Below are 18,296 nucleotides of genomic sequence, written 5' to 3'. Positions count from 1 at the left end.
TGCGTATAACTAAAGTAACAGTACTCTAGTAATTCATTGTTAAATGCTTTGGGTATTTTGGAGAGATGCGAAATGGCACTATATTATGGAAGTATAAATAATTTGTACAGAGGTTGTACAGAAATACTTTTAAAAATGAGATCTTCAGTCTGCGTTGAATCACTTCAGCCCAGGTACTGATGGTGGATAACTTCTAGGATTGCCTTTCTTATTGTTTCTCTTTTCAAAAAGAGGTAGAACTTTTCTTAAGCTAATATCCACCGCAAGGTGTCAACAGAGTTTGAAAAATAATTTAAGAAAGCTACTTCCACAAAATATGTTTCAAGCCATATTTTAGTTGGTACTGTTCTAATGTGCTGTAACTAGTCCCTCTACTTATTAGCATTAAAAATACAGGTTAAAGTTAGCTTATCACCTGTCTTGAGGATGATTTGTTCCCTCATTTCTCACTATTTTCTTGGTTAGCTCGATTTCAGAAATTCCTTACTTTCATAATGATTTCACATTTTGTTTGGCATTGTGATTCAGAATTATAAATGTGCATTTTAATTTGCCAGTCATTACAAATAGACTTCCTGTTTCCATAAAAGGCATGTTAATTCTCAGAAATATATATCCATGTTGATAAAACAAAATTCAACTGAACACCAGAAATAACAGTATAGTTAGAAAATGGAATTAAGGAAACATGTTTAATTTTCTGCAGAAGGACAATGGAAAAGGAAACTGGCAGATAATTCCCAGTATTAAACTTGGGAAGTACACAGAGCCAGAAAAGACACATTCCAGCCTAATGTGGCCTTTTAATTAAAGGTTAGTTGCAATGTTTAGAACAAAATAATAGGGAGTAAGAAAGAAATATTTCAATTCTGTCAACTTTAGCGTTAATATTAAAACAGCTGTTGTTTTGATAAAAATCAATATTTTTAACCAGTGAGATTTCCACATCATTTCACAAACCACTCATAGGACATCACACAGGCAGTTCAATTATACACCTGTCATAAGGCTGTGAAATCATTGTTCCTCTATTGGATGCAACATTAGGAGATTTCTTTCTCATTAATCTTCTGACATCAAAGTTATCCTCTTTTGGACGTTGCTCTCGAAAAATAATATGTGATACAATTTCTCAACAGCCTTCTATCTTAGATTATGTGAGCTGATTTAACTGGCATGGAATTAAGGAATTTTTGTTTTGTTTTAACTATTCAAGAGTACAACAGCATAATCCAGTGAAGGCAAAGTATTGCCTTCCTAGTAGTTGTTCACCATCGCATCTATTCACACAAAGGTTTGCCCATATAAGGCACATACACTGACTACTTTCAAAATTTTCATGCATTGAGCTGACCCACCAAGAGCCAACACCATAAACAAAGCAATTTTACTGAATCAACTCAGCAAAGTCTCAGAGGTGATTTACTTTGTAGATAAAACAGTATATTATGTCTAATAAATGTGATTGCCTTTCCAGAAATGTGTTTATTTCATTGAAAAAGAATATTGCAAGTGCTATGGAGACAGAAGAGACTGCAGATGCTGGGATCTAGAGCAACACACAAAAGGCTGGAGGAACTCAATAGGTCAGGCAGCATCTATGGAGGGAAATGGACAGTTGACACTTTGGGTCGAGACCCTTCAATCTGGACGTCTGACAAGGTGAAGGGTACCAACCTGAAACATAGACTGTCCATTTCCCTCCATAGATGCTGTTTGACCTGCTGAGTTCCTCCAACTTTTTGTGTGTTACTGTAAGTGCTGATTCTCCTTCCTATCCATAGTCACAGCATCTTCAGGAATCTCTCCTTCACATCCACCTACTGCCTGTCAATGGCACAATCTACAGACATGGGATCCACCTACATGAATTCCAATAAGACCTGGCTCAATCTTGCTATTACCTTTAAACTCAATCTGTATTTGAGTCGAAAAAAAAGCTTTTATTCAATTTCTCTACCTAGCTCAACCACCTCATTCCAGAATTTTGTTTTAGATTCCTAAGGGAATTATATACTTCCACGAGTAAGGGCAGTACACCAGGTCAGGTCTCATCAAACCTCTCAATAATCACTCTACCCCCTTTGAAGTAAAGATTAGCAGAATTTTGGAGGAGCTCATGTTTATATAGGATTAAAGGAGATAGGCTGCCCTTTATAATAACTTAATTAAATCAAATTAGCATACCCAAGTGGATAATTTCACCTGATTCATGTTCTACCTACCACTTTCTTTCTCAGGTTTACTATATCTCATTGTGGTTTCTTTATATTTTCCAACCAATGGTGTTTTGGATGACTAGAGATTTATATTAATTGTAAGATGATAGATGGGACAAAAGAGCATTAAAATAATTGAGTCTTAAATCAATAAAGACTTGGAAGGAGGCTTCAACACCACTTGGGGAAGGCAGGGCCAGAATCACCTTATGTTACAGAAGTGAAAGTAAGACATGGGTGATCCTAATGATGGAATGGATGTCTGGATGATAATGCAGATCTGTGTCAAACACAACACTGAGGTTGTGAGCAGTCTGGCTCAATTTCCGGCAGTTTCAAAACTTAGGAATAGTGAACAAAGGGCTGAGTTTGTGTTGGCAACCAAAGACAATCTTCTCCAAATTTAGTTGTAAGAAATTTCTGATCATACAATGCCTGATCAGAGTCAGCTCAAAGTCAAGTTTATTGTCATGTGCACAAGTACATGTATGCACAGCTGCCATGAAAACCTTCACAGGCACATTGCATTAGAGACACAACATTCACAAGAAAAACATAAATTAAAAGTAAATTTTACAAACTTATACAGAAGAAGCACACAATTAGAACATTAAAAAAAACAAAGTCCATTGTAGTGCAAAGTGGTCAAAGTCATAATGTTGCTGTACTGAGGTAGTGATTGGGGTTATGCAGGTCAGTTCAAGAACCAAATAATTGTAGGGAAGTAGCTGTTCTTGAACCTGGTGGTGTGGGACTTCAGGCTTCTGTACCTTCTGCCTGATGGTAGCTGCTAGAAGATGGTTTGGCCCGGATGGTGGGGATCTTTGATGATAGATGTTGCCTTCTTGAGGCAGCACCTCATGTAGATACTTTCGATTGTGGGGAGGGATGAGCCTGTGATGTCTTGGGCAGAGTCCACTACTCTCTGCAGCTTCTTATGTGCCTGCGTATTCAAATGCCGTACCGGACCATGATAACAGAGTAGAATGATGGTGAGAGATGGTTGCCGAGTCAATAATATTATCATGGGGTAGCATGTAAATGAAAAATTGAAAGGCAGTGGAGATGGATTCTTCAGGTCCTTGAGAAATGTGGGTGAACAGGAAGGGAATCTATTGAAGGTGTTTCTTTCCAAAGATTTGATCCACAAGAGCATAACCGAGCAAAACAATCAAGAAGTAGAATAGAGTTCTGAAGAAAGATCTTCATCCTGAAGTGTTAACTCTGTTCCTCTTTCCACAGATGCTGCTTGAACTACTGAGTGTATCTCATATTCTTTGTTTTTATTTCAGATTTCCAGCATCTGCAAAAAATAGGAGCAGAAGTAGGCCATTTGGCCTCTCAAGCCTGCCCCACCATTCAATAAAAATCCTGGTTGATCTTCTGTATCACACCAGTTTTTTTACCCTTTCCCCATATCCATTGATTCCTGTAATATGCAGAAACCTATTGATGACTGTTTTGAATGCAATCAATGATGAGGCTCCACAGGTCCCCAGGGTAGAGAATGCCAAAGATTCATCACACTCAGATTTCTCCTCATTTCAGTCTTAAATGGCTCACCCATTATTTTGAGACCGTGGCCCCAGTTCTGAACTCCTCAGCCAGGGGAAACATCCTCCTTGTATCTACCCTAACAAGCTCTCCAAGTACACTATATGTTTCAGTGGGATCATGTCTTTTTTTTAAATTCTAGAGAGTAAGTGAACAGCCTACTCAATCTCTCTTCGTATGACAGACCTGCTATTTCAGTGACCAGTCCAGTTCAATATCCAGGGCTTAATCAGCTATGACTCCCTACAGTTGTATGCTGGGGAAGCTGAAGCCATTTTCTTTGGTCCCCATCACAATCTCATGCTCCCTAAAAACCAACTTTACTCCCTGGCAACTGTCTTACACTGAACTATACAGTTAAATTCAAAACAATCCTGAGCACTGAACCACATATCCATTCCACAATGAAGATCATCTATCTGTTGCTCTGCAACATCACCCAACTGCTCCTGCCACAGCTGTGGCCCATATCTATTCCCTTGTTGCCACTTGACTTAACAATTCCCACACACTTCTGCTTTGCCATCCCCATTTGACCCTCTGCAAAAGCCATCCAAAACTTTGCCACCCATGTCCTGATTCACTCTAAGACTACTGTCCATGAGTTGGCTAACATTGGCACTCAGTTAAATAATATCTCTCATTTAAAATTCTCATCCTTCTTTTCAAATGACTTCATAAACTTGTCCATCATTATCTGTAGTCACTTCTAACCAGTAAACTTTCGAGGTATCTGTGCTACTTATTCTGGCTTCTGCCCTCTTCCTTTCCAGTCCAGATGAAGGGTCTCGACCCAAAATGTCAACTGTTTATTTCCCTCCATAGATGCTGCCTGACCTGCTAAGTTCCTTCCAGCACGTTGTGTGTGTTGTGCTTCTAGAATTCTGCCTTCCTTGTCCTTTCCGAGTTTAATCATTCCATCATGTGTGTCCTTTGCTTCAATTGTCTCACTGAATTTTCCTTTCCTAAATCTACGTCTTCTATCCATCCTTGCTCCTTTAAGACATTCCTTAAACATGACTCATCAACCAAGCTTTTGTTCATCTGTTGAAATGTCAATATGCCAGTTAATTAAACACTATTGGGAAGCCCCCATCAATTTTTCCCTTTTTGACTATCTAAGCCTTCCTTCATGTGCTGCATAATGAATTACTGGCAATAATATTTTTAATTCTGTATTTCTTTATGTGTCACTGTGTCAAATTTTGCTTGATTATTACTTGTGCACTGTCTTGGGATGTTATTATTACAGTAAATGCACTATATGAATATTAATTGTTGTTGATATAATGGAATTGAACAGTTCTGGAACCAAATTTGCTGACTAAATCTCAACTTGTTCTGATATATACTGCAAATAAATTGAGAAGAAATGTTTTAGGAGACATTTTTCAATCAGGAAATTAAATTTACAAATATTATGGAATGCAATTCTACGGAGAACTAAATTCAAGGAATAATTCGATGTACAATTAGTAATGGAGAGCACTAAAATCACATGGGTATATGGCACAGTAGTTCATTTGAGTGCAAGCTCGTAGTTTCCGACCTTTCTAGTTTCATTTTGGGATTCTTTTAGAAGAACAAGTAAACGGTCATCAAATGAATAACACTCATAGTTCATTAGACGTAACAGCTTTTCACAGAAAATACACAATTTTAATTTAGGGGATTTTAGAACCACTCAACTCTAGTTATAGATTAATCACATTTCTGTAATAGAGGAAAGTCCCAAGTAATGAACACTGTTCTCTCTTACTTCCTGTTTCCTCTTTAAACATTCCATTCTTTACATCTTAATCTGGTTTAATAAAGTGTTTCCTTGTTATTGATTTAAAAATCATCAAATCCAGCTTTTGGTAGAATTAGCATTGTATCTGATTTAGCATGGGCTAAGTTCAATCAACAGGCGATTTAAATGGTGGTTGTAATTTGTGTATCTGGAGATGGAAGCACTACCCACTGTGCCTGGAGTCTCCATCCAGCTGCACAGAAAGGATGTGGGTTCCATTTCTCTGCTCAGTGTTTCTCATTCCCCATTCATCTCAGACTGCAAGATATTACTGTTTGTACCTCACTGAGAGTAGCATGGCTTTGCTGTTCATCCTAGTAGGGGATCTCAGACCTGAAATGTAAACCCTGTAACTTTGTCCACAGATGCTGCCTGGTCTGCTGAGTGTTTCCAATAGTTTCTCTTCCTAAATTCAGATTTCCAGCATCTGCTGCTTATTTGCTTGATTTTCATTCACTGATTCCCTCTGTTCTATGGAAAGAAAAATTTATCCTCAGAGATTTATCGCCATGAGGTTAATATTTCAATGCTAAGTTAATCGGGTCCAACAGCATCCATCCCAACAAGATATGAGGTACAGCAGAGTGAGTTTTGCTTTGTGTTTGATTATGGCTAAACACCTGGGAGACTTCTCTACTGATATAAAAACAGAGAATTGTGGAAACACTCAGCAGGTAAGGCAGCACCAATACAAAGAGAAACAGTTAACATTTCAGGTTGAATACCATTCATCAGAACTGAGAAGAAAAGGCATCAGATGATATTAATCCATGTGCCTGAGTCCTGTATATTTGGTAGAGTCATGCCATTGGTGGCTTGACTGCTGAATGCAGGAAGGATGAAGAGTCTAGAACCACAGGCCACTGTCTCAGATTAAGAGGAAGCCTGTTTAGGACTGAGACGAAGAGAAATTTCTTCACTCAGGAAGTGGCAAATCTTTGGAATTGTCTATCCCAAAGCATTGTGGAGTCCCAGTCATTGAAAACAGAGATCAACAAATTTCTGCATAATAAGGGAACCGAACGATAAGGGGATAGGCAAGAAAATGGCTCTAGGTAGAAGATCAGCCATGATTTTGAATGGCGGAGAAGGCTTCAAGGGATAGATGAAGTACTCCTGCTCCTAATACTTATGTTCTTATGAACGCAGTGAGTCATAGAATCATACAACATGGAAACAGGCCATTCGGCCCACCATGTCCAAACTGATCAATGCGTTCCTATCTGTATTAATCCCACCTTCCAATATTTGGCCCATAGTCTTCTATGCCTGGACGATTCAAGTGCTCGTCTAGATGCTTTTTAAATGCTGTCAGCAACCCAGCTTCAACCACTCTCTCAGGCAGTGTATTCCAGATACTCATCAGTCTCTGGGTGGAAAAGGACCCACTCAGATCCCCTCCAAATATCTTATCCCTTACCCTAAATGTATGTCCCCTAGCTTTATCTACCTCTGAAATGGGGGAAAGTATCCTACAGTCTATCCATACCCCTCATTATTTTATATACCTCAGTCATGTCCCCTCTTAACTTCCCCCTCTCCAAGGAAGACATCTAACCTCTCCACTCTCTCCTCATAAATTAAACACTCCAGTCCAGGCAACATCCTGATGAATCTCCTCTGCACCCTCTCCAGCACTATCATGTCTTTCCTATAGTGCGGTGTGAGATCTGCATGCTGTAATCCAGCTGAGGTCTGACCAATGTTTTATAAAATTGGAACATAACCTCCATATACTTCTCTATTCAATGCCCAAACTAATGAAGGGCAGTATTCCAAATGCCTTCTTAACTACATTATCTACCTGTGCTGCTATCTTCAAGGATCTTCAAACTCGTACACTACAGTCCATTTGTTCCTCAATACTCCCTAAAACCCTACCATTCGTGGTATGTCCTAACCTCAATAGTACTCCCAAAATGCATCACCTCGCATTTGTCTGGTTAAACTCAATCTGCTGTTTCTCAGCCCATTTCACCAACACAGCGATATCATTCTGTAGCCTATTAAACCCTCCATACTACCAACAACTCAACCAATCTTAGTGCCATCTGTGAACTTACTGATCATGCCTCCTACATCTACATCCAAATAATTCACGTATATTACAAACAACAAGGATCCCAACACTAATCACTGAGGAACCTCACAGGCATCCGATCACATAAACAACCTTATACTGTCATCCTCTGTTTCATATTGCCAAGCCAATTATGGATCCCACTTACCAACTTGTCCTGGATCCCATCGACCCTAACCTTTTGGACAAGCCTCCCATGTGGAACCTTGTCAAAGGCCTAACTAAAGTCCATGTAAACCACATCTATTGCACTGCCCTCATCAATACACTTTGTTACCTCTTCAAAAAATTCAATCAGATTTTTTTTAACAAAATAAACTTTATTCATAATAAAAGAAACTATATACAATAATAAAACAGTTCAAACCTTTACATTCATGTACAGTTCCATTCTTAGTGTTACTTTTATATATAAAAAACATAGCACCAATGCCACTCGTGTGGCTCCCTGGGATGATACCCTAATCCCATATTTACAATATTTGAGGGGCTTCCTCGCCTGACCCCGCCCCTCCCTCTCTTGTGGCAGAAGAACCCTAAACTGTCGTCCTTCCCCACCGAGGCCTTGCGTTGGCTGCACCCAACTTCAGTGCGTCCCTCAGCACGTACTCCAGTCGGCAGCATTCCCCTACGGACATCTCACAGTGCTGGGAGACCAACCATTTTTGGGCAGACCAAAGGGCGTCTTTCACTGAGTTGATGACCTTCCAGCAGCAGTTGATGTCTGTCTCTGTGTGTGTCCCCGGAAACAGCCCGTAGATCAGAGAATCCTCTGTTACGCAGCTGCTGGGGATGAAACGTGACAAGGACCGTTGCATCTTTCGCCACACCCTCCTCGCAAACCCACAGCCTGCAAAGAGGTGGGCGACCGTCTCGTCCCCAGCACAGTCCTCCCGGGGGCAGCACATGCTGGGGGTGATGCCCCAATCATGCAGGAAGGATCTGACTGGGAGGGCCCCTCTCATCACCAGCCAAGTGAGGTCTTGGTGCTTGTTGGTGAGTTCTGGCGATGAGACATTCTGCCAGATGGTCTGGATAGTCCACAGTGTCCATCAAGTCCTTCTCCTGCAGTGTCTGCAGGATGTTCCATGCTGACCACTTCCTGATGGACTTATGGTCCAAGGTGTTGGTCCGGAAGAACTTTTCCACGAAGGACAGGTAGTGCAGCAACATCCAGCTGACTGGGGTGTTGTGTGGCCATGAGGCCAGGCCCATCCTTCGCAACAGCTAGGACAGGTAGAACCTCAGTACGTAGTGACACTTGGTGCCAACGTACTTGGGTTCCACGCACAGCCTGATGCAGCCACAGACGAAGGTTGAGGGCGACATTGGGGACACCTTTACCCCCATTGTCCAGGGACTCGTGCATGGTGACCCGTCAGACCCGCTCCATCTTGGATCCCCAGATGAACCGGAAAACAGCACGGGTGATTTCCAAGCTGGAGGAGCAAGGGACAGGCCACACCTGCGCCAAGTACAGCAGCCCTGAGAGCACCTCACACCTGATGACCAAGTTCTTCCCAGTTATCGATAGGGAGCACCGAGCCCACAGTCCCAGTTTCTGCTTCCCAATCTGCTCCCCCCAATTTTTGTTGCACGCCTCTGCCCCTCCAAACCAGATCCCCAGCACCTTCAGATAGTCAGGACTGACAGTGAAGGGGACGTTGGATCGGTCAGGCCAGTTGCCGAAGACCATGGCCTCGTTCTTCGTGCGGTTAACTCTGGCCCCTGATGCCAACTCCAACTGGTTGCATATGCTGATCAATCTGCAAACTGACCTCGGGTCCGAGCAGAAGACGGTGACGTCATCCATGTACAGGGAGGTTTTCACCTGGGTGCTCTCACTGCCTGGCAACGTCACCCCTCTGATGCCCTCATCCTTTCTGATGGATTCAGCAAAGGGTTCTATACAGCACACAAGACAGGGGAGAGAGGGCAGCCCTGCCTGACTCCAGACTTGATGGGGAAGCTGTCTGTTTCCCACCCATTGATTTGGACTGCGCTATGGATGTCTGTGTAGAGCAGTTGGATCCAATTACTGAGTCCCTCCCCAAAGCCCATTTTGGAGAGCACGTCCTACATGCACGTGTGTGATATCCTGTCGAAGGCCTTCTCCTGATCCAAGCTGACCAGGCAGGTGTTCACCCCTCTGTCCTGCACGTAGGCGATGGTATCTCTGAGCGGCACAAGGCTGTCAAAGATCTTCCTGCCAGGTACAGCACAGGTTTGGTCCGGGTGGATCACCTGTCCCAGAGCAGACTTGACCCTGTTGGCGATGGCCTTGGACAGGATCTTGTAATCTACATTCAACAGTGAGATGGGTCTCCAATTTCTGATGTCCTCCCTCTCCCTTTCTGCTTGTAGATGAGGGTAACGGTGCTCTTCCTCATAGATTCTGACATGCTGCCAGCCCAAAGCATAGGGTTGTACACTTCCAGCAGGTCCAGGCCCATCCAGTCCCACAGAGCCGAGTACAACTCAGCCGGTAAGCTGTTGCTTCCAGGAGTTTTATTCAACTCAAAGGAACGGATGGAGCCAGTCAGCTCCTCCAGGGTCAGTGGTTGATCCAGTCTCTCCCACTTGCTGTCATCGAAGACCTTTGTGATAGAGGACAGGAAGTTCTGGGAGGCTGTGCTGTCTGTGGCCTTCGTGTCGTACAGACTGGCATAGAAGGATCTACAGATCCTTGATATGTCTGTCTGCGAGGATGTTACTGAGCCGTCCTCTTCCTTAAGGCTGTGAATCACAGAGCTTCCCCTGTGCACCTTTTGGAAGAAGAAACGTGAGCATGTCTCACCCTGCTCCACAGAGCGGACCCTGGATCGGAAGATAATCTTGGAGGATTCGGAGGCGTGGAGCTGGGCTTGCCTGCTCTTCACTTCTTGGAGTTCCTCCCTCACATCCACCCCTCTCGGCTGCAGGAGGAGTTGCTGCAAGTCTGTCTGGAGTTGGCACAGTTCCCCTGACGCTGTCTTGCTTTCTGGACCCCCCTGTGGATGAAGAACCTCTTGATGTTCTCCTTTGTCACTTCCCACAGATTGATCAGACATGATCGGTCCTTGACAAAGTCATGCTGGCTACCTCTGATTAGCCTCCATCTTTCTAAGTGATCTAAGTACCTCCTCTTTATTATGGAGACTTTCACTAGAATTTCACCTTCACTGAATCCTCCAAATACTTTGTGAATACCAATGAAAAGTATTCATTTAGTACCTCACCTATACCTTCGGACTCTATGCACAGATTGCCCCTGTTGTGTCTAATGGGCCTTATTCTTTCTCTTATTCTTTTGCCCTTAATATACTTATAAAATGCCTTTGGATTTACCTTAATCCTGTCCACCAGGATTCCTCACCCTGCTTTGCTTTCCTAATTTTCTTTATAAGCACTTTCCTGCACTTTTTATACTCTTGACAGGCCTCCCCCAGCTTTAGTTCTCTATACCTGGCACGTGCTTTTGTGTTTCTCTTTATCGAATCCTCAATATCCATCAACATCCAGAGTTCCCTGTACTTGCTACTGTTGGCTTTCACCCTTACAGCAACATGTTGGCCCTGAAACATTGCCATTTCTCCTTTGAATGCTTTCCACTGTGCAGGACACTTTTGTGGCCATTCCTGAAACCATTAACCCTTACAGCCAGGGGCTTTTCCATGTACCATTCACATGTCATCAAATGCCATAATGCTGAAGTTGAGGTTCCGAAACAGCGCCTGAAACAGGAAGACCTACTTGGCAAAGAGCTTCTACTGGTGGCAACCATGTTCTGGTCACTGATCGAGCTCTAACAGAAGACAAGAAGAAAATTTTGCAAATCTAATTTTGCTTTGCAGCAAGTGCAGAGTGAGAAACAGTTAATATTTCAAGGCAATAAGCTTTCAATGTAAGAAAGATTTAAATTTAAATGGGAGTTACACACACAATGCATTTTATAAGCAATGAGACAGTTCTGAAGTGTAGTCACTGTTCACAATGTAGTAAGACCAGCAGCCAAATTTCGCCCACAAGCAACAATGTGGTGAAGATCAAATAAATCTATTTGATTGAGACGTGGACTGAATGACACTGGGAGATGTTGGGAGATACTGGGAGATGTTGGGAGATACTGGGAGATGTTGGAGATGTTGGAGATGTTGGGATAACCCCCCCCCCCGCTCTTCTTCAAAACGATGCCATGAGATCTTTGAAGGTTAACAGGGCACCTCCAGCACGCCTCTGAAAGGCACACTCGAGGTTCGTACCTGAGGAGGACGTCGCCAAGGTGCCATGGAGGACGGCTGCCGAGGGAGGTACTGTCGTCGGCCTTTCAGAGCTACAGGAAGTTGCTGCACAAACGGAACTGGGCGACAGAAGCGGAAGCACGAAGTGGAGAGCGAACAACTGGAGACAACACTGGTCGCACTTTGTTTCGACTGACCCTCGGGCCGAGTGTAGTGAGGGGGCGCCCGGGGACTTCAGACCGCGGCCTGGTGGCTCCGGGGGGGGGGGGGAACCAGACTCGGCCTTCGAGGCGCCGCATTTCAGGTAATACTTTCCGGAAGCGTTTGGTTTAAGTGTGGCCTCAAACTTGGTTTTCTTGCAGCCCGAATTAGAGCCCGGCTTGTAAAGTTTAAAGAGAGTTCAGTTCCAGGTGGGGGGGTCTGGGTCAGGAGGGTGCCTGTCTAGACCCTCCTGAACCGTCCTGACCTGGTCTCTCCCCCCCCCCCCCCCCCAAACAGCAGCTCCTGCCACCAACAGGGTCACACACTGCTGCTTTATTTCCAGTTCTACATTTCTCATATTGAACTATGCACAGTTTAGCCACACTTCCCCGTGGCATCTTTTTTTAAAATATCCCTCCTGCTCTAAATTAACCAAAATGTGGATTAACTGGTGTAGAACAAACTTTAAAGGACTTTGATCTGTAAGTTTTTCTTTGGGCCTGTACCTCACTGTACTTGTGCACATGACAACAAACTCGACGTGATTATTCGTGTTAACAAAGAGGTGAATGTTTAGTTGCCTTTCTTGCAGGCATTTCCCCTCTCATTTACTGCCTCTAAATCTTGTACAACATTCATTGTTCAGACGTTCACCCCTCCACTAAGTTTGGCAATTTTTAACTCTTTATTTTGTGCTGTGCTACTTTTTTAATGTATCAATTATTGATCTTGGCTCCATATTTGAAAGCTTGATGTGAAGTTTGAATGTGTGTCGAATTAGGAGAAATCTTATTTTGCATGTTTGTTAAAACTGTCTTTTTGGAAATTTAGAATAAAATTTACAGCAGGAAAAACAGTGAAAGGTAGACCTGTTAACATCTGTAAAACATCACCAAGGGCAGAAAATGTTTTAGAAGGCTAATGGAATGCTAGTTTTTCAATGTAGAGAGTTAAAGTATAAATGTGTATGGGGTTAGTATGTGGAAGGCACTGACAAGTTTGTGGATGCAGATTCAAACATGGCATTTGAAAAGGAACATAAGTACTTGAAAGAAGAAAAATCCTTATAGGATTAGAAGATGGGGGAGTGGAATTAGCTAGATTGTTCTTCTGTAATAAAACTGATAGGGTGGATAGAAGTGGATTTCTGCATGTTAGGGAATCTAGGATCAAGAGACTAAAAAAGTAGAACCAGGCCTTCAGGAGTGAAGTTGGGGAGGAGTAATGGAGGTTCAGTACTTTCTCCACCAAAGGCTGTTGATGCTAGGTCAGTTATTACATTTTAAATCCTGAGATTAGCATTACTGTTGGTTAACAAAAATACAAAAAAAAATTAGGTAATGCAAGGCAGAATTGATATGGTAAGTAATTTACCTGTATTCCCATCCCACTTTACTTGCAGAGGGGTTTTACTTTCTGTTTTTTTGCAAAATAATCTATTTTTAAGTATAAAATGTAATGATTTCCTGAAAGGGTTGTTTAGTTTTTTAAATAACCCTTATGTGTCAACCTGAGGCTGCAAAAAGAAAATAACACATTTTTAAAAATGCTACTTTTTTTGTGCTTTTGCAGGATGGGCTGCAAACATGTTTTATGGCCTTATAGTTGAATTTATGAGATATTGTAAAGCAGTAGGAACCTGAATTATTATCCCTGTAATCCTTTTCTCTTTCCTTCCCACTTTTCTGAATGCACTTTCTGTGCTTCTTCACAATGGCACAATTAATTTCCTACATTTCATTTTGTAGGAAACCATAACAACAACTTTGCATCATACTATTGTAGGACTCTGTGATGACCCCATATGGTCTCTCAGCTGGATATTAAAGACCTGATATTGCTGTCTTGGAGAAGGGGACCTTTCCTTGGCCAATATTCTGGTTCTGGCCAATATTTTTCCTCAGCACTATTAAATTGTTGTTCATGGGAGGTTGTTCTGCTCTGTCATGTTTCCTGTATTTACAACAGTGACTATACTTCAAAATTAGCTGTAAAGCCTTTGGATATTCTGAGGTTGTGATAGATGTAATATAGAAGGAAGTTCTCAGAGAATAAAGTGTGCTGGTATTATGGAACTTCCTGTTAAAGGTCATCAGTGGAGGGAAGTGGTCAGAGAATAGTACTGCTTCCTTTTATGTGGTTGAGCCTTGCAGAATCTATCATACCTTCCACTGTCTGTTTAATTTACACTTAACTTTGCATGAATTTATGAGTAATTTTATGTTGAAGAAGTGCAAATGCATGCAACTCCTGCATTCTCTGATATGAATGTCCACCACAGACCCGATTGCAATCCCTGTCAACACAAAACTGATGCTTGAGCTGGATGGTGGCAGAAGGAAGATTAATAAATTGGGTAAATATTATTCAAAGGTTAGGAGCCTCTGGCCAATCCCTCCCCTGATGTGTTTTAATGTGTAGTAGTGCCATTATACTATTACCATAGAACAATACAGCACAATACAGGCTCTTCAGCCCACCATGTTGTGCCGACCTTTAAACCACGTCTAAGACTATCTAACCCCTTCCTCCCACATATCCCCCTATTTTAAATTCCTCCATATGCTTATCCAACAATCTCTTGAACTTGACCAACGTATCTGCCTCCACCACTACCCCAGGCAGTGCATTCCATGCACCAACCTCCGTCTGATATCTCCCTTGAACTTCCAACCCATTACTTTAAAGCCATGCCCTCTTGTATTGAGCATTGGTGTCCTGGGAAAGAGGAGCTGGCTGTCTACTCTATCTATACCTTTTAATATTTTGTATACCTCTATCATGTCTCCCCTCATCCTCCTCCTCTCCAAAGAGTAAAGCCCTAGCTCCCTTAGTCTCTCCTCATAATCCATACTCTCCAATCCAGGCAGCATCCTGGTAAATCTCCTCTGCACCCTTTCCAATGCTTCCACATCCTTCCTATAATGAGGCGACCAGAACTGGACACTGTACTCCAAGTGTGGTCTAACCAGAGTTTTATAGAGCTGCATCATGACCTCATGGCTCTTAAACTCGATCCCACGATTTATGAAAGCTAACATCCCATAAGCTTTCCTAACTACCTTATCCACCTGTGAGGCAACTTTCAGTGATCTGTGGATATGAACCCCCAGATCCCTCTGCTCCACACTCCCCAGAATCCTGCCATTAACCTTGTACTCCATTACACTTCATTCTCCTAGAATTTCTGGTCTATTATTATTATCGGGATGTACTCAGTATTCTCATTCTGTGTATTGTGTTGTTTTCATCAGGAAACAAAAATATTACTCTCCTGGAATATAAAATATTGAGTATAGCATAGTCTCTATAATAATTTAAGAGGTTGACAGGAACCCTGGAGTAATTATAAGTGAGAATTCACATTAATAATTAAACCAGCAAATGAGAGGTAAAATATTGCTGGGAATCATAATGGATATAATTGCCCAATAAAATTTATCTAGAATAGGCAAAGAAATTTGATCTTTATAATTCCATGGTGCTGCGGTAGTCTACAATTCGTAATGGCACGGTATTCCTTTCAGTTGTAGGTCAGATCTAGTTTTTATTTATTCATAGGATGTAGATGTAATTGGTAGGGTCATTATTTATCACGCATCCCTAATTCTCTGAGAAGCTGCTTTCCTGAACCAGATATAACACTGCACAGAAATTGGTGCCACTGTACAGTGTTTCAGAGGGCAGTTAAATTTCAACCCATTCTTTCTTTCCTCTTTGGGGAAATAGACCAGAGTAGGAAAGAATGGCAGATTTCCTAAAGGCCTTTTGAGAATCCACATATTTACCCTTATCCACCCTTTCTGTTACTGTTTCCAAAAAAGTTCTGCTGGGTATCAGGTAAGCTGAACATCCCGTAGCCTTTTGAAATCCCTGTGATTTTTTAAAAAAACTATATTCCATTTTCAGGTGCTGTTCTATCACTTTTAGGATAGATACTTGATTCTATACAAATATCCATTATAGATGCAATGTCAATATCTGCAAGTTATGCCAATGTTGGAGTTATAATGAGATCTTTATAAAAGCAAGGGTGGTGCAAAGGTCTTTCATAAGATGAGAAAATGGAATAAAGATTAACAGATGAAGTTCAATATCATTAGGTGTGAGGAGGTTTAAAAAGGACTCATTCTCTGAATAGAAGTGTGCTTGGCGTGTGAAGGAGGAGAGGGTGTTGACAATACAGGTTTATGGACCATTATAGGTAGCAATTCAGGTTGATAAGGCTAATGGAATTCTAGGTTTTATTAGGGATAAAATATGAATACGAAGAGGTATGGTAATTACAATAAATAGAAAAGCTTAGAGAAGATTGGGCAACAGAATTGATTGGAACATAGATATTTCTATGCTTTCCCAGTGGAGGATTTGCTATAAATGTAACAGCTGGAAACGTGGATAGGGTTAGACCATTTACTATGTTGCACCATTCAATTACTTCATTTATTTCATTAACCTGTTCTCTCTCTCAAGCCCATCAACTCCTCCAATTCTCATGCCAGTAGATATGATTTACAGTAGTCAATTAGGACATCTTTGGAATGTAGAATGCCTACAGAAGTACAGAGAGCACATTGCAAACATCACACAGTCAGCACCTAAGGTAAGGGTCAAAGGATCCACGGAGCAGCAATAACCATCTTGCCAACATTGGATCATAATCGATTTGCACCTTAGCTTTGTGATTCAGTGTGATTTATTTTTCAAACAAAGTTCCGTTAACTTCAGCCTTGAACTCTCCTTTAATGGGCTGGAATTTTTAAATGGGCTGGAATTTGCTGAGAAAATGTTGGCAGTTCTGCACCAAACTACCAGGAATTTTCCATAGAAGTGTCATTAAGTTTGGTATTCCTGCATCCAAGTGGGAAATTTGAACCTCATGGCTGCTCTGTACTGAGTTTTTCTTGGTTGGATTCTGATATTGAACACCTCAGCTGTTTTGTGGATGGGGCTTATTCTGGCTCACCCATGTAATGCCATTAGATCCGCACTGGAGTTACTCAACATTTACAATCGGTGTGACACCAAACTACAAGTTGACGTTGGTGAATCCAGAAAAGATAGGGTCATACTTGTCACATGTCAGTAGCTTATCACAAGCATCAAATCCTGACCCACTCTATCATCCACATAAGATATTATGTAATTACGATTGCATATGACCAATAACCTGCTGTAGTCCAAGAAAGCAAATTGCAGAGAGTATACATGGCAGAAACAGACCATTCAGCCCAGCCTCTCCATTTGAGATCAAGGAGCCCAAATTGCCCTTCTACCTCCATCTTCCCCCAATATTCTTCATCTTGTACAGCCTTATCTACCTCTTCCAGTGGCAGCACTACAGACTTCTCTAACCTCTTATTTCGTCAGTGTGGCAATGATGCAGCAGCTCAATATCTGCATGCAGTTCCTGATAGAAGGCACACTGATTACACTTTAGGCCATGAATCTGTATTGAACAAAGTGCTACGTATTTTTGCAAATCTTTTTTGGGAGATTGGTGTGGATGTTAGTACTGTACACAGCATACATTTAGCACAAGAAAACATGATAAACTCAAATTTTTAGGCATCTGTTTTCACTCCATCAAAATTTTTCAAAACGTTGGAAGGCTAATTTTAAGATGTCCATCAGCTTTCTCTTTTAGGAATAAATAGAGAAACTGATCCTGTTTATTCTTGCCTGTTAGTGATAATTGGAAAAGTATAGCCTTTCTAGTAACATCCTTATTTTTTTTACACTTCCAGTGCCTTCCTATCTATAAACTTTGCAGTTTTGTTTCCCTGAACATCAATCCAATTCTATTTTGAAATCAGTGACTGAATCTACCTCCCACCTCCCTTTCCAAGACGACTTTAGTTAGGCATTGACATTTGTCTGATTATGTTTGTGTGAACCACTTTGAATGCTTTTCTATGTTAAAGTTGCTGTACAAATGAAAATTTTTGTGCTTTGGAAAGACTAATTTTGTAAAAGGCCAACATTATTGTACTGGAGATGAATGTGCTTTATTGTTCAGCTTTTCATATAGGCTTCTGTTGGGGGGAATAGTTTGATAGATGCCATTGTTCCCATTTTGGCTGACTTTTACAGCATTTATTCTAACTTTACTTTTATATATGTGCTAATCATGGAAGAATTGTTATAGCAACTCCAGCTTTGCTATAGCAATGAAAAATGAATGAGGTATGAATGCCAAGATTGAAGAATGATGGAGAATGTTGCAGAGT

The 18,296-nt window shown here is 41.6% G+C and overlaps 1 protein-coding gene across 2 annotated transcripts in view; it reads left to right on the top strand.

Annotated features, from left to right (window-relative positions):
- The first annotated feature begins 11,998 nt into the window (after window positions 1-11,998).
- Window positions 11,999-18,296, top strand: part of traf1 (TNF receptor-associated factor 1) — a 40,742-nt gene continuing 34,444 nt past the window's right edge. The window contains exon 1 of one of the 2 annotated variants that reach the window (XM_052037223.1): window positions 11,999-12,169. The gene's annotated coding sequence lies outside the window, so the exon portion shown is untranslated. The remainder of the gene's footprint in view (window positions 12,170-18,296) is intronic. The other variant, XR_007958061.1, reaches the window with a different exon arrangement.

The sequence above is a fragment of the Pristis pectinata genome, chromosome 23 (genome assembly GCF_009764475.1).
Source record: "Pristis pectinata isolate sPriPec2 chromosome 23, sPriPec2.1.pri, whole genome shotgun sequence".
NCBI lineage: Eukaryota > Metazoa > Chordata > Chondrichthyes > Rhinopristiformes > Pristidae > Pristis > Pristis pectinata.
The sequence above is the reverse complement of the archived record's forward strand: the minus strand, read 5'-3'. Positions and strand labels throughout refer to the sequence as shown.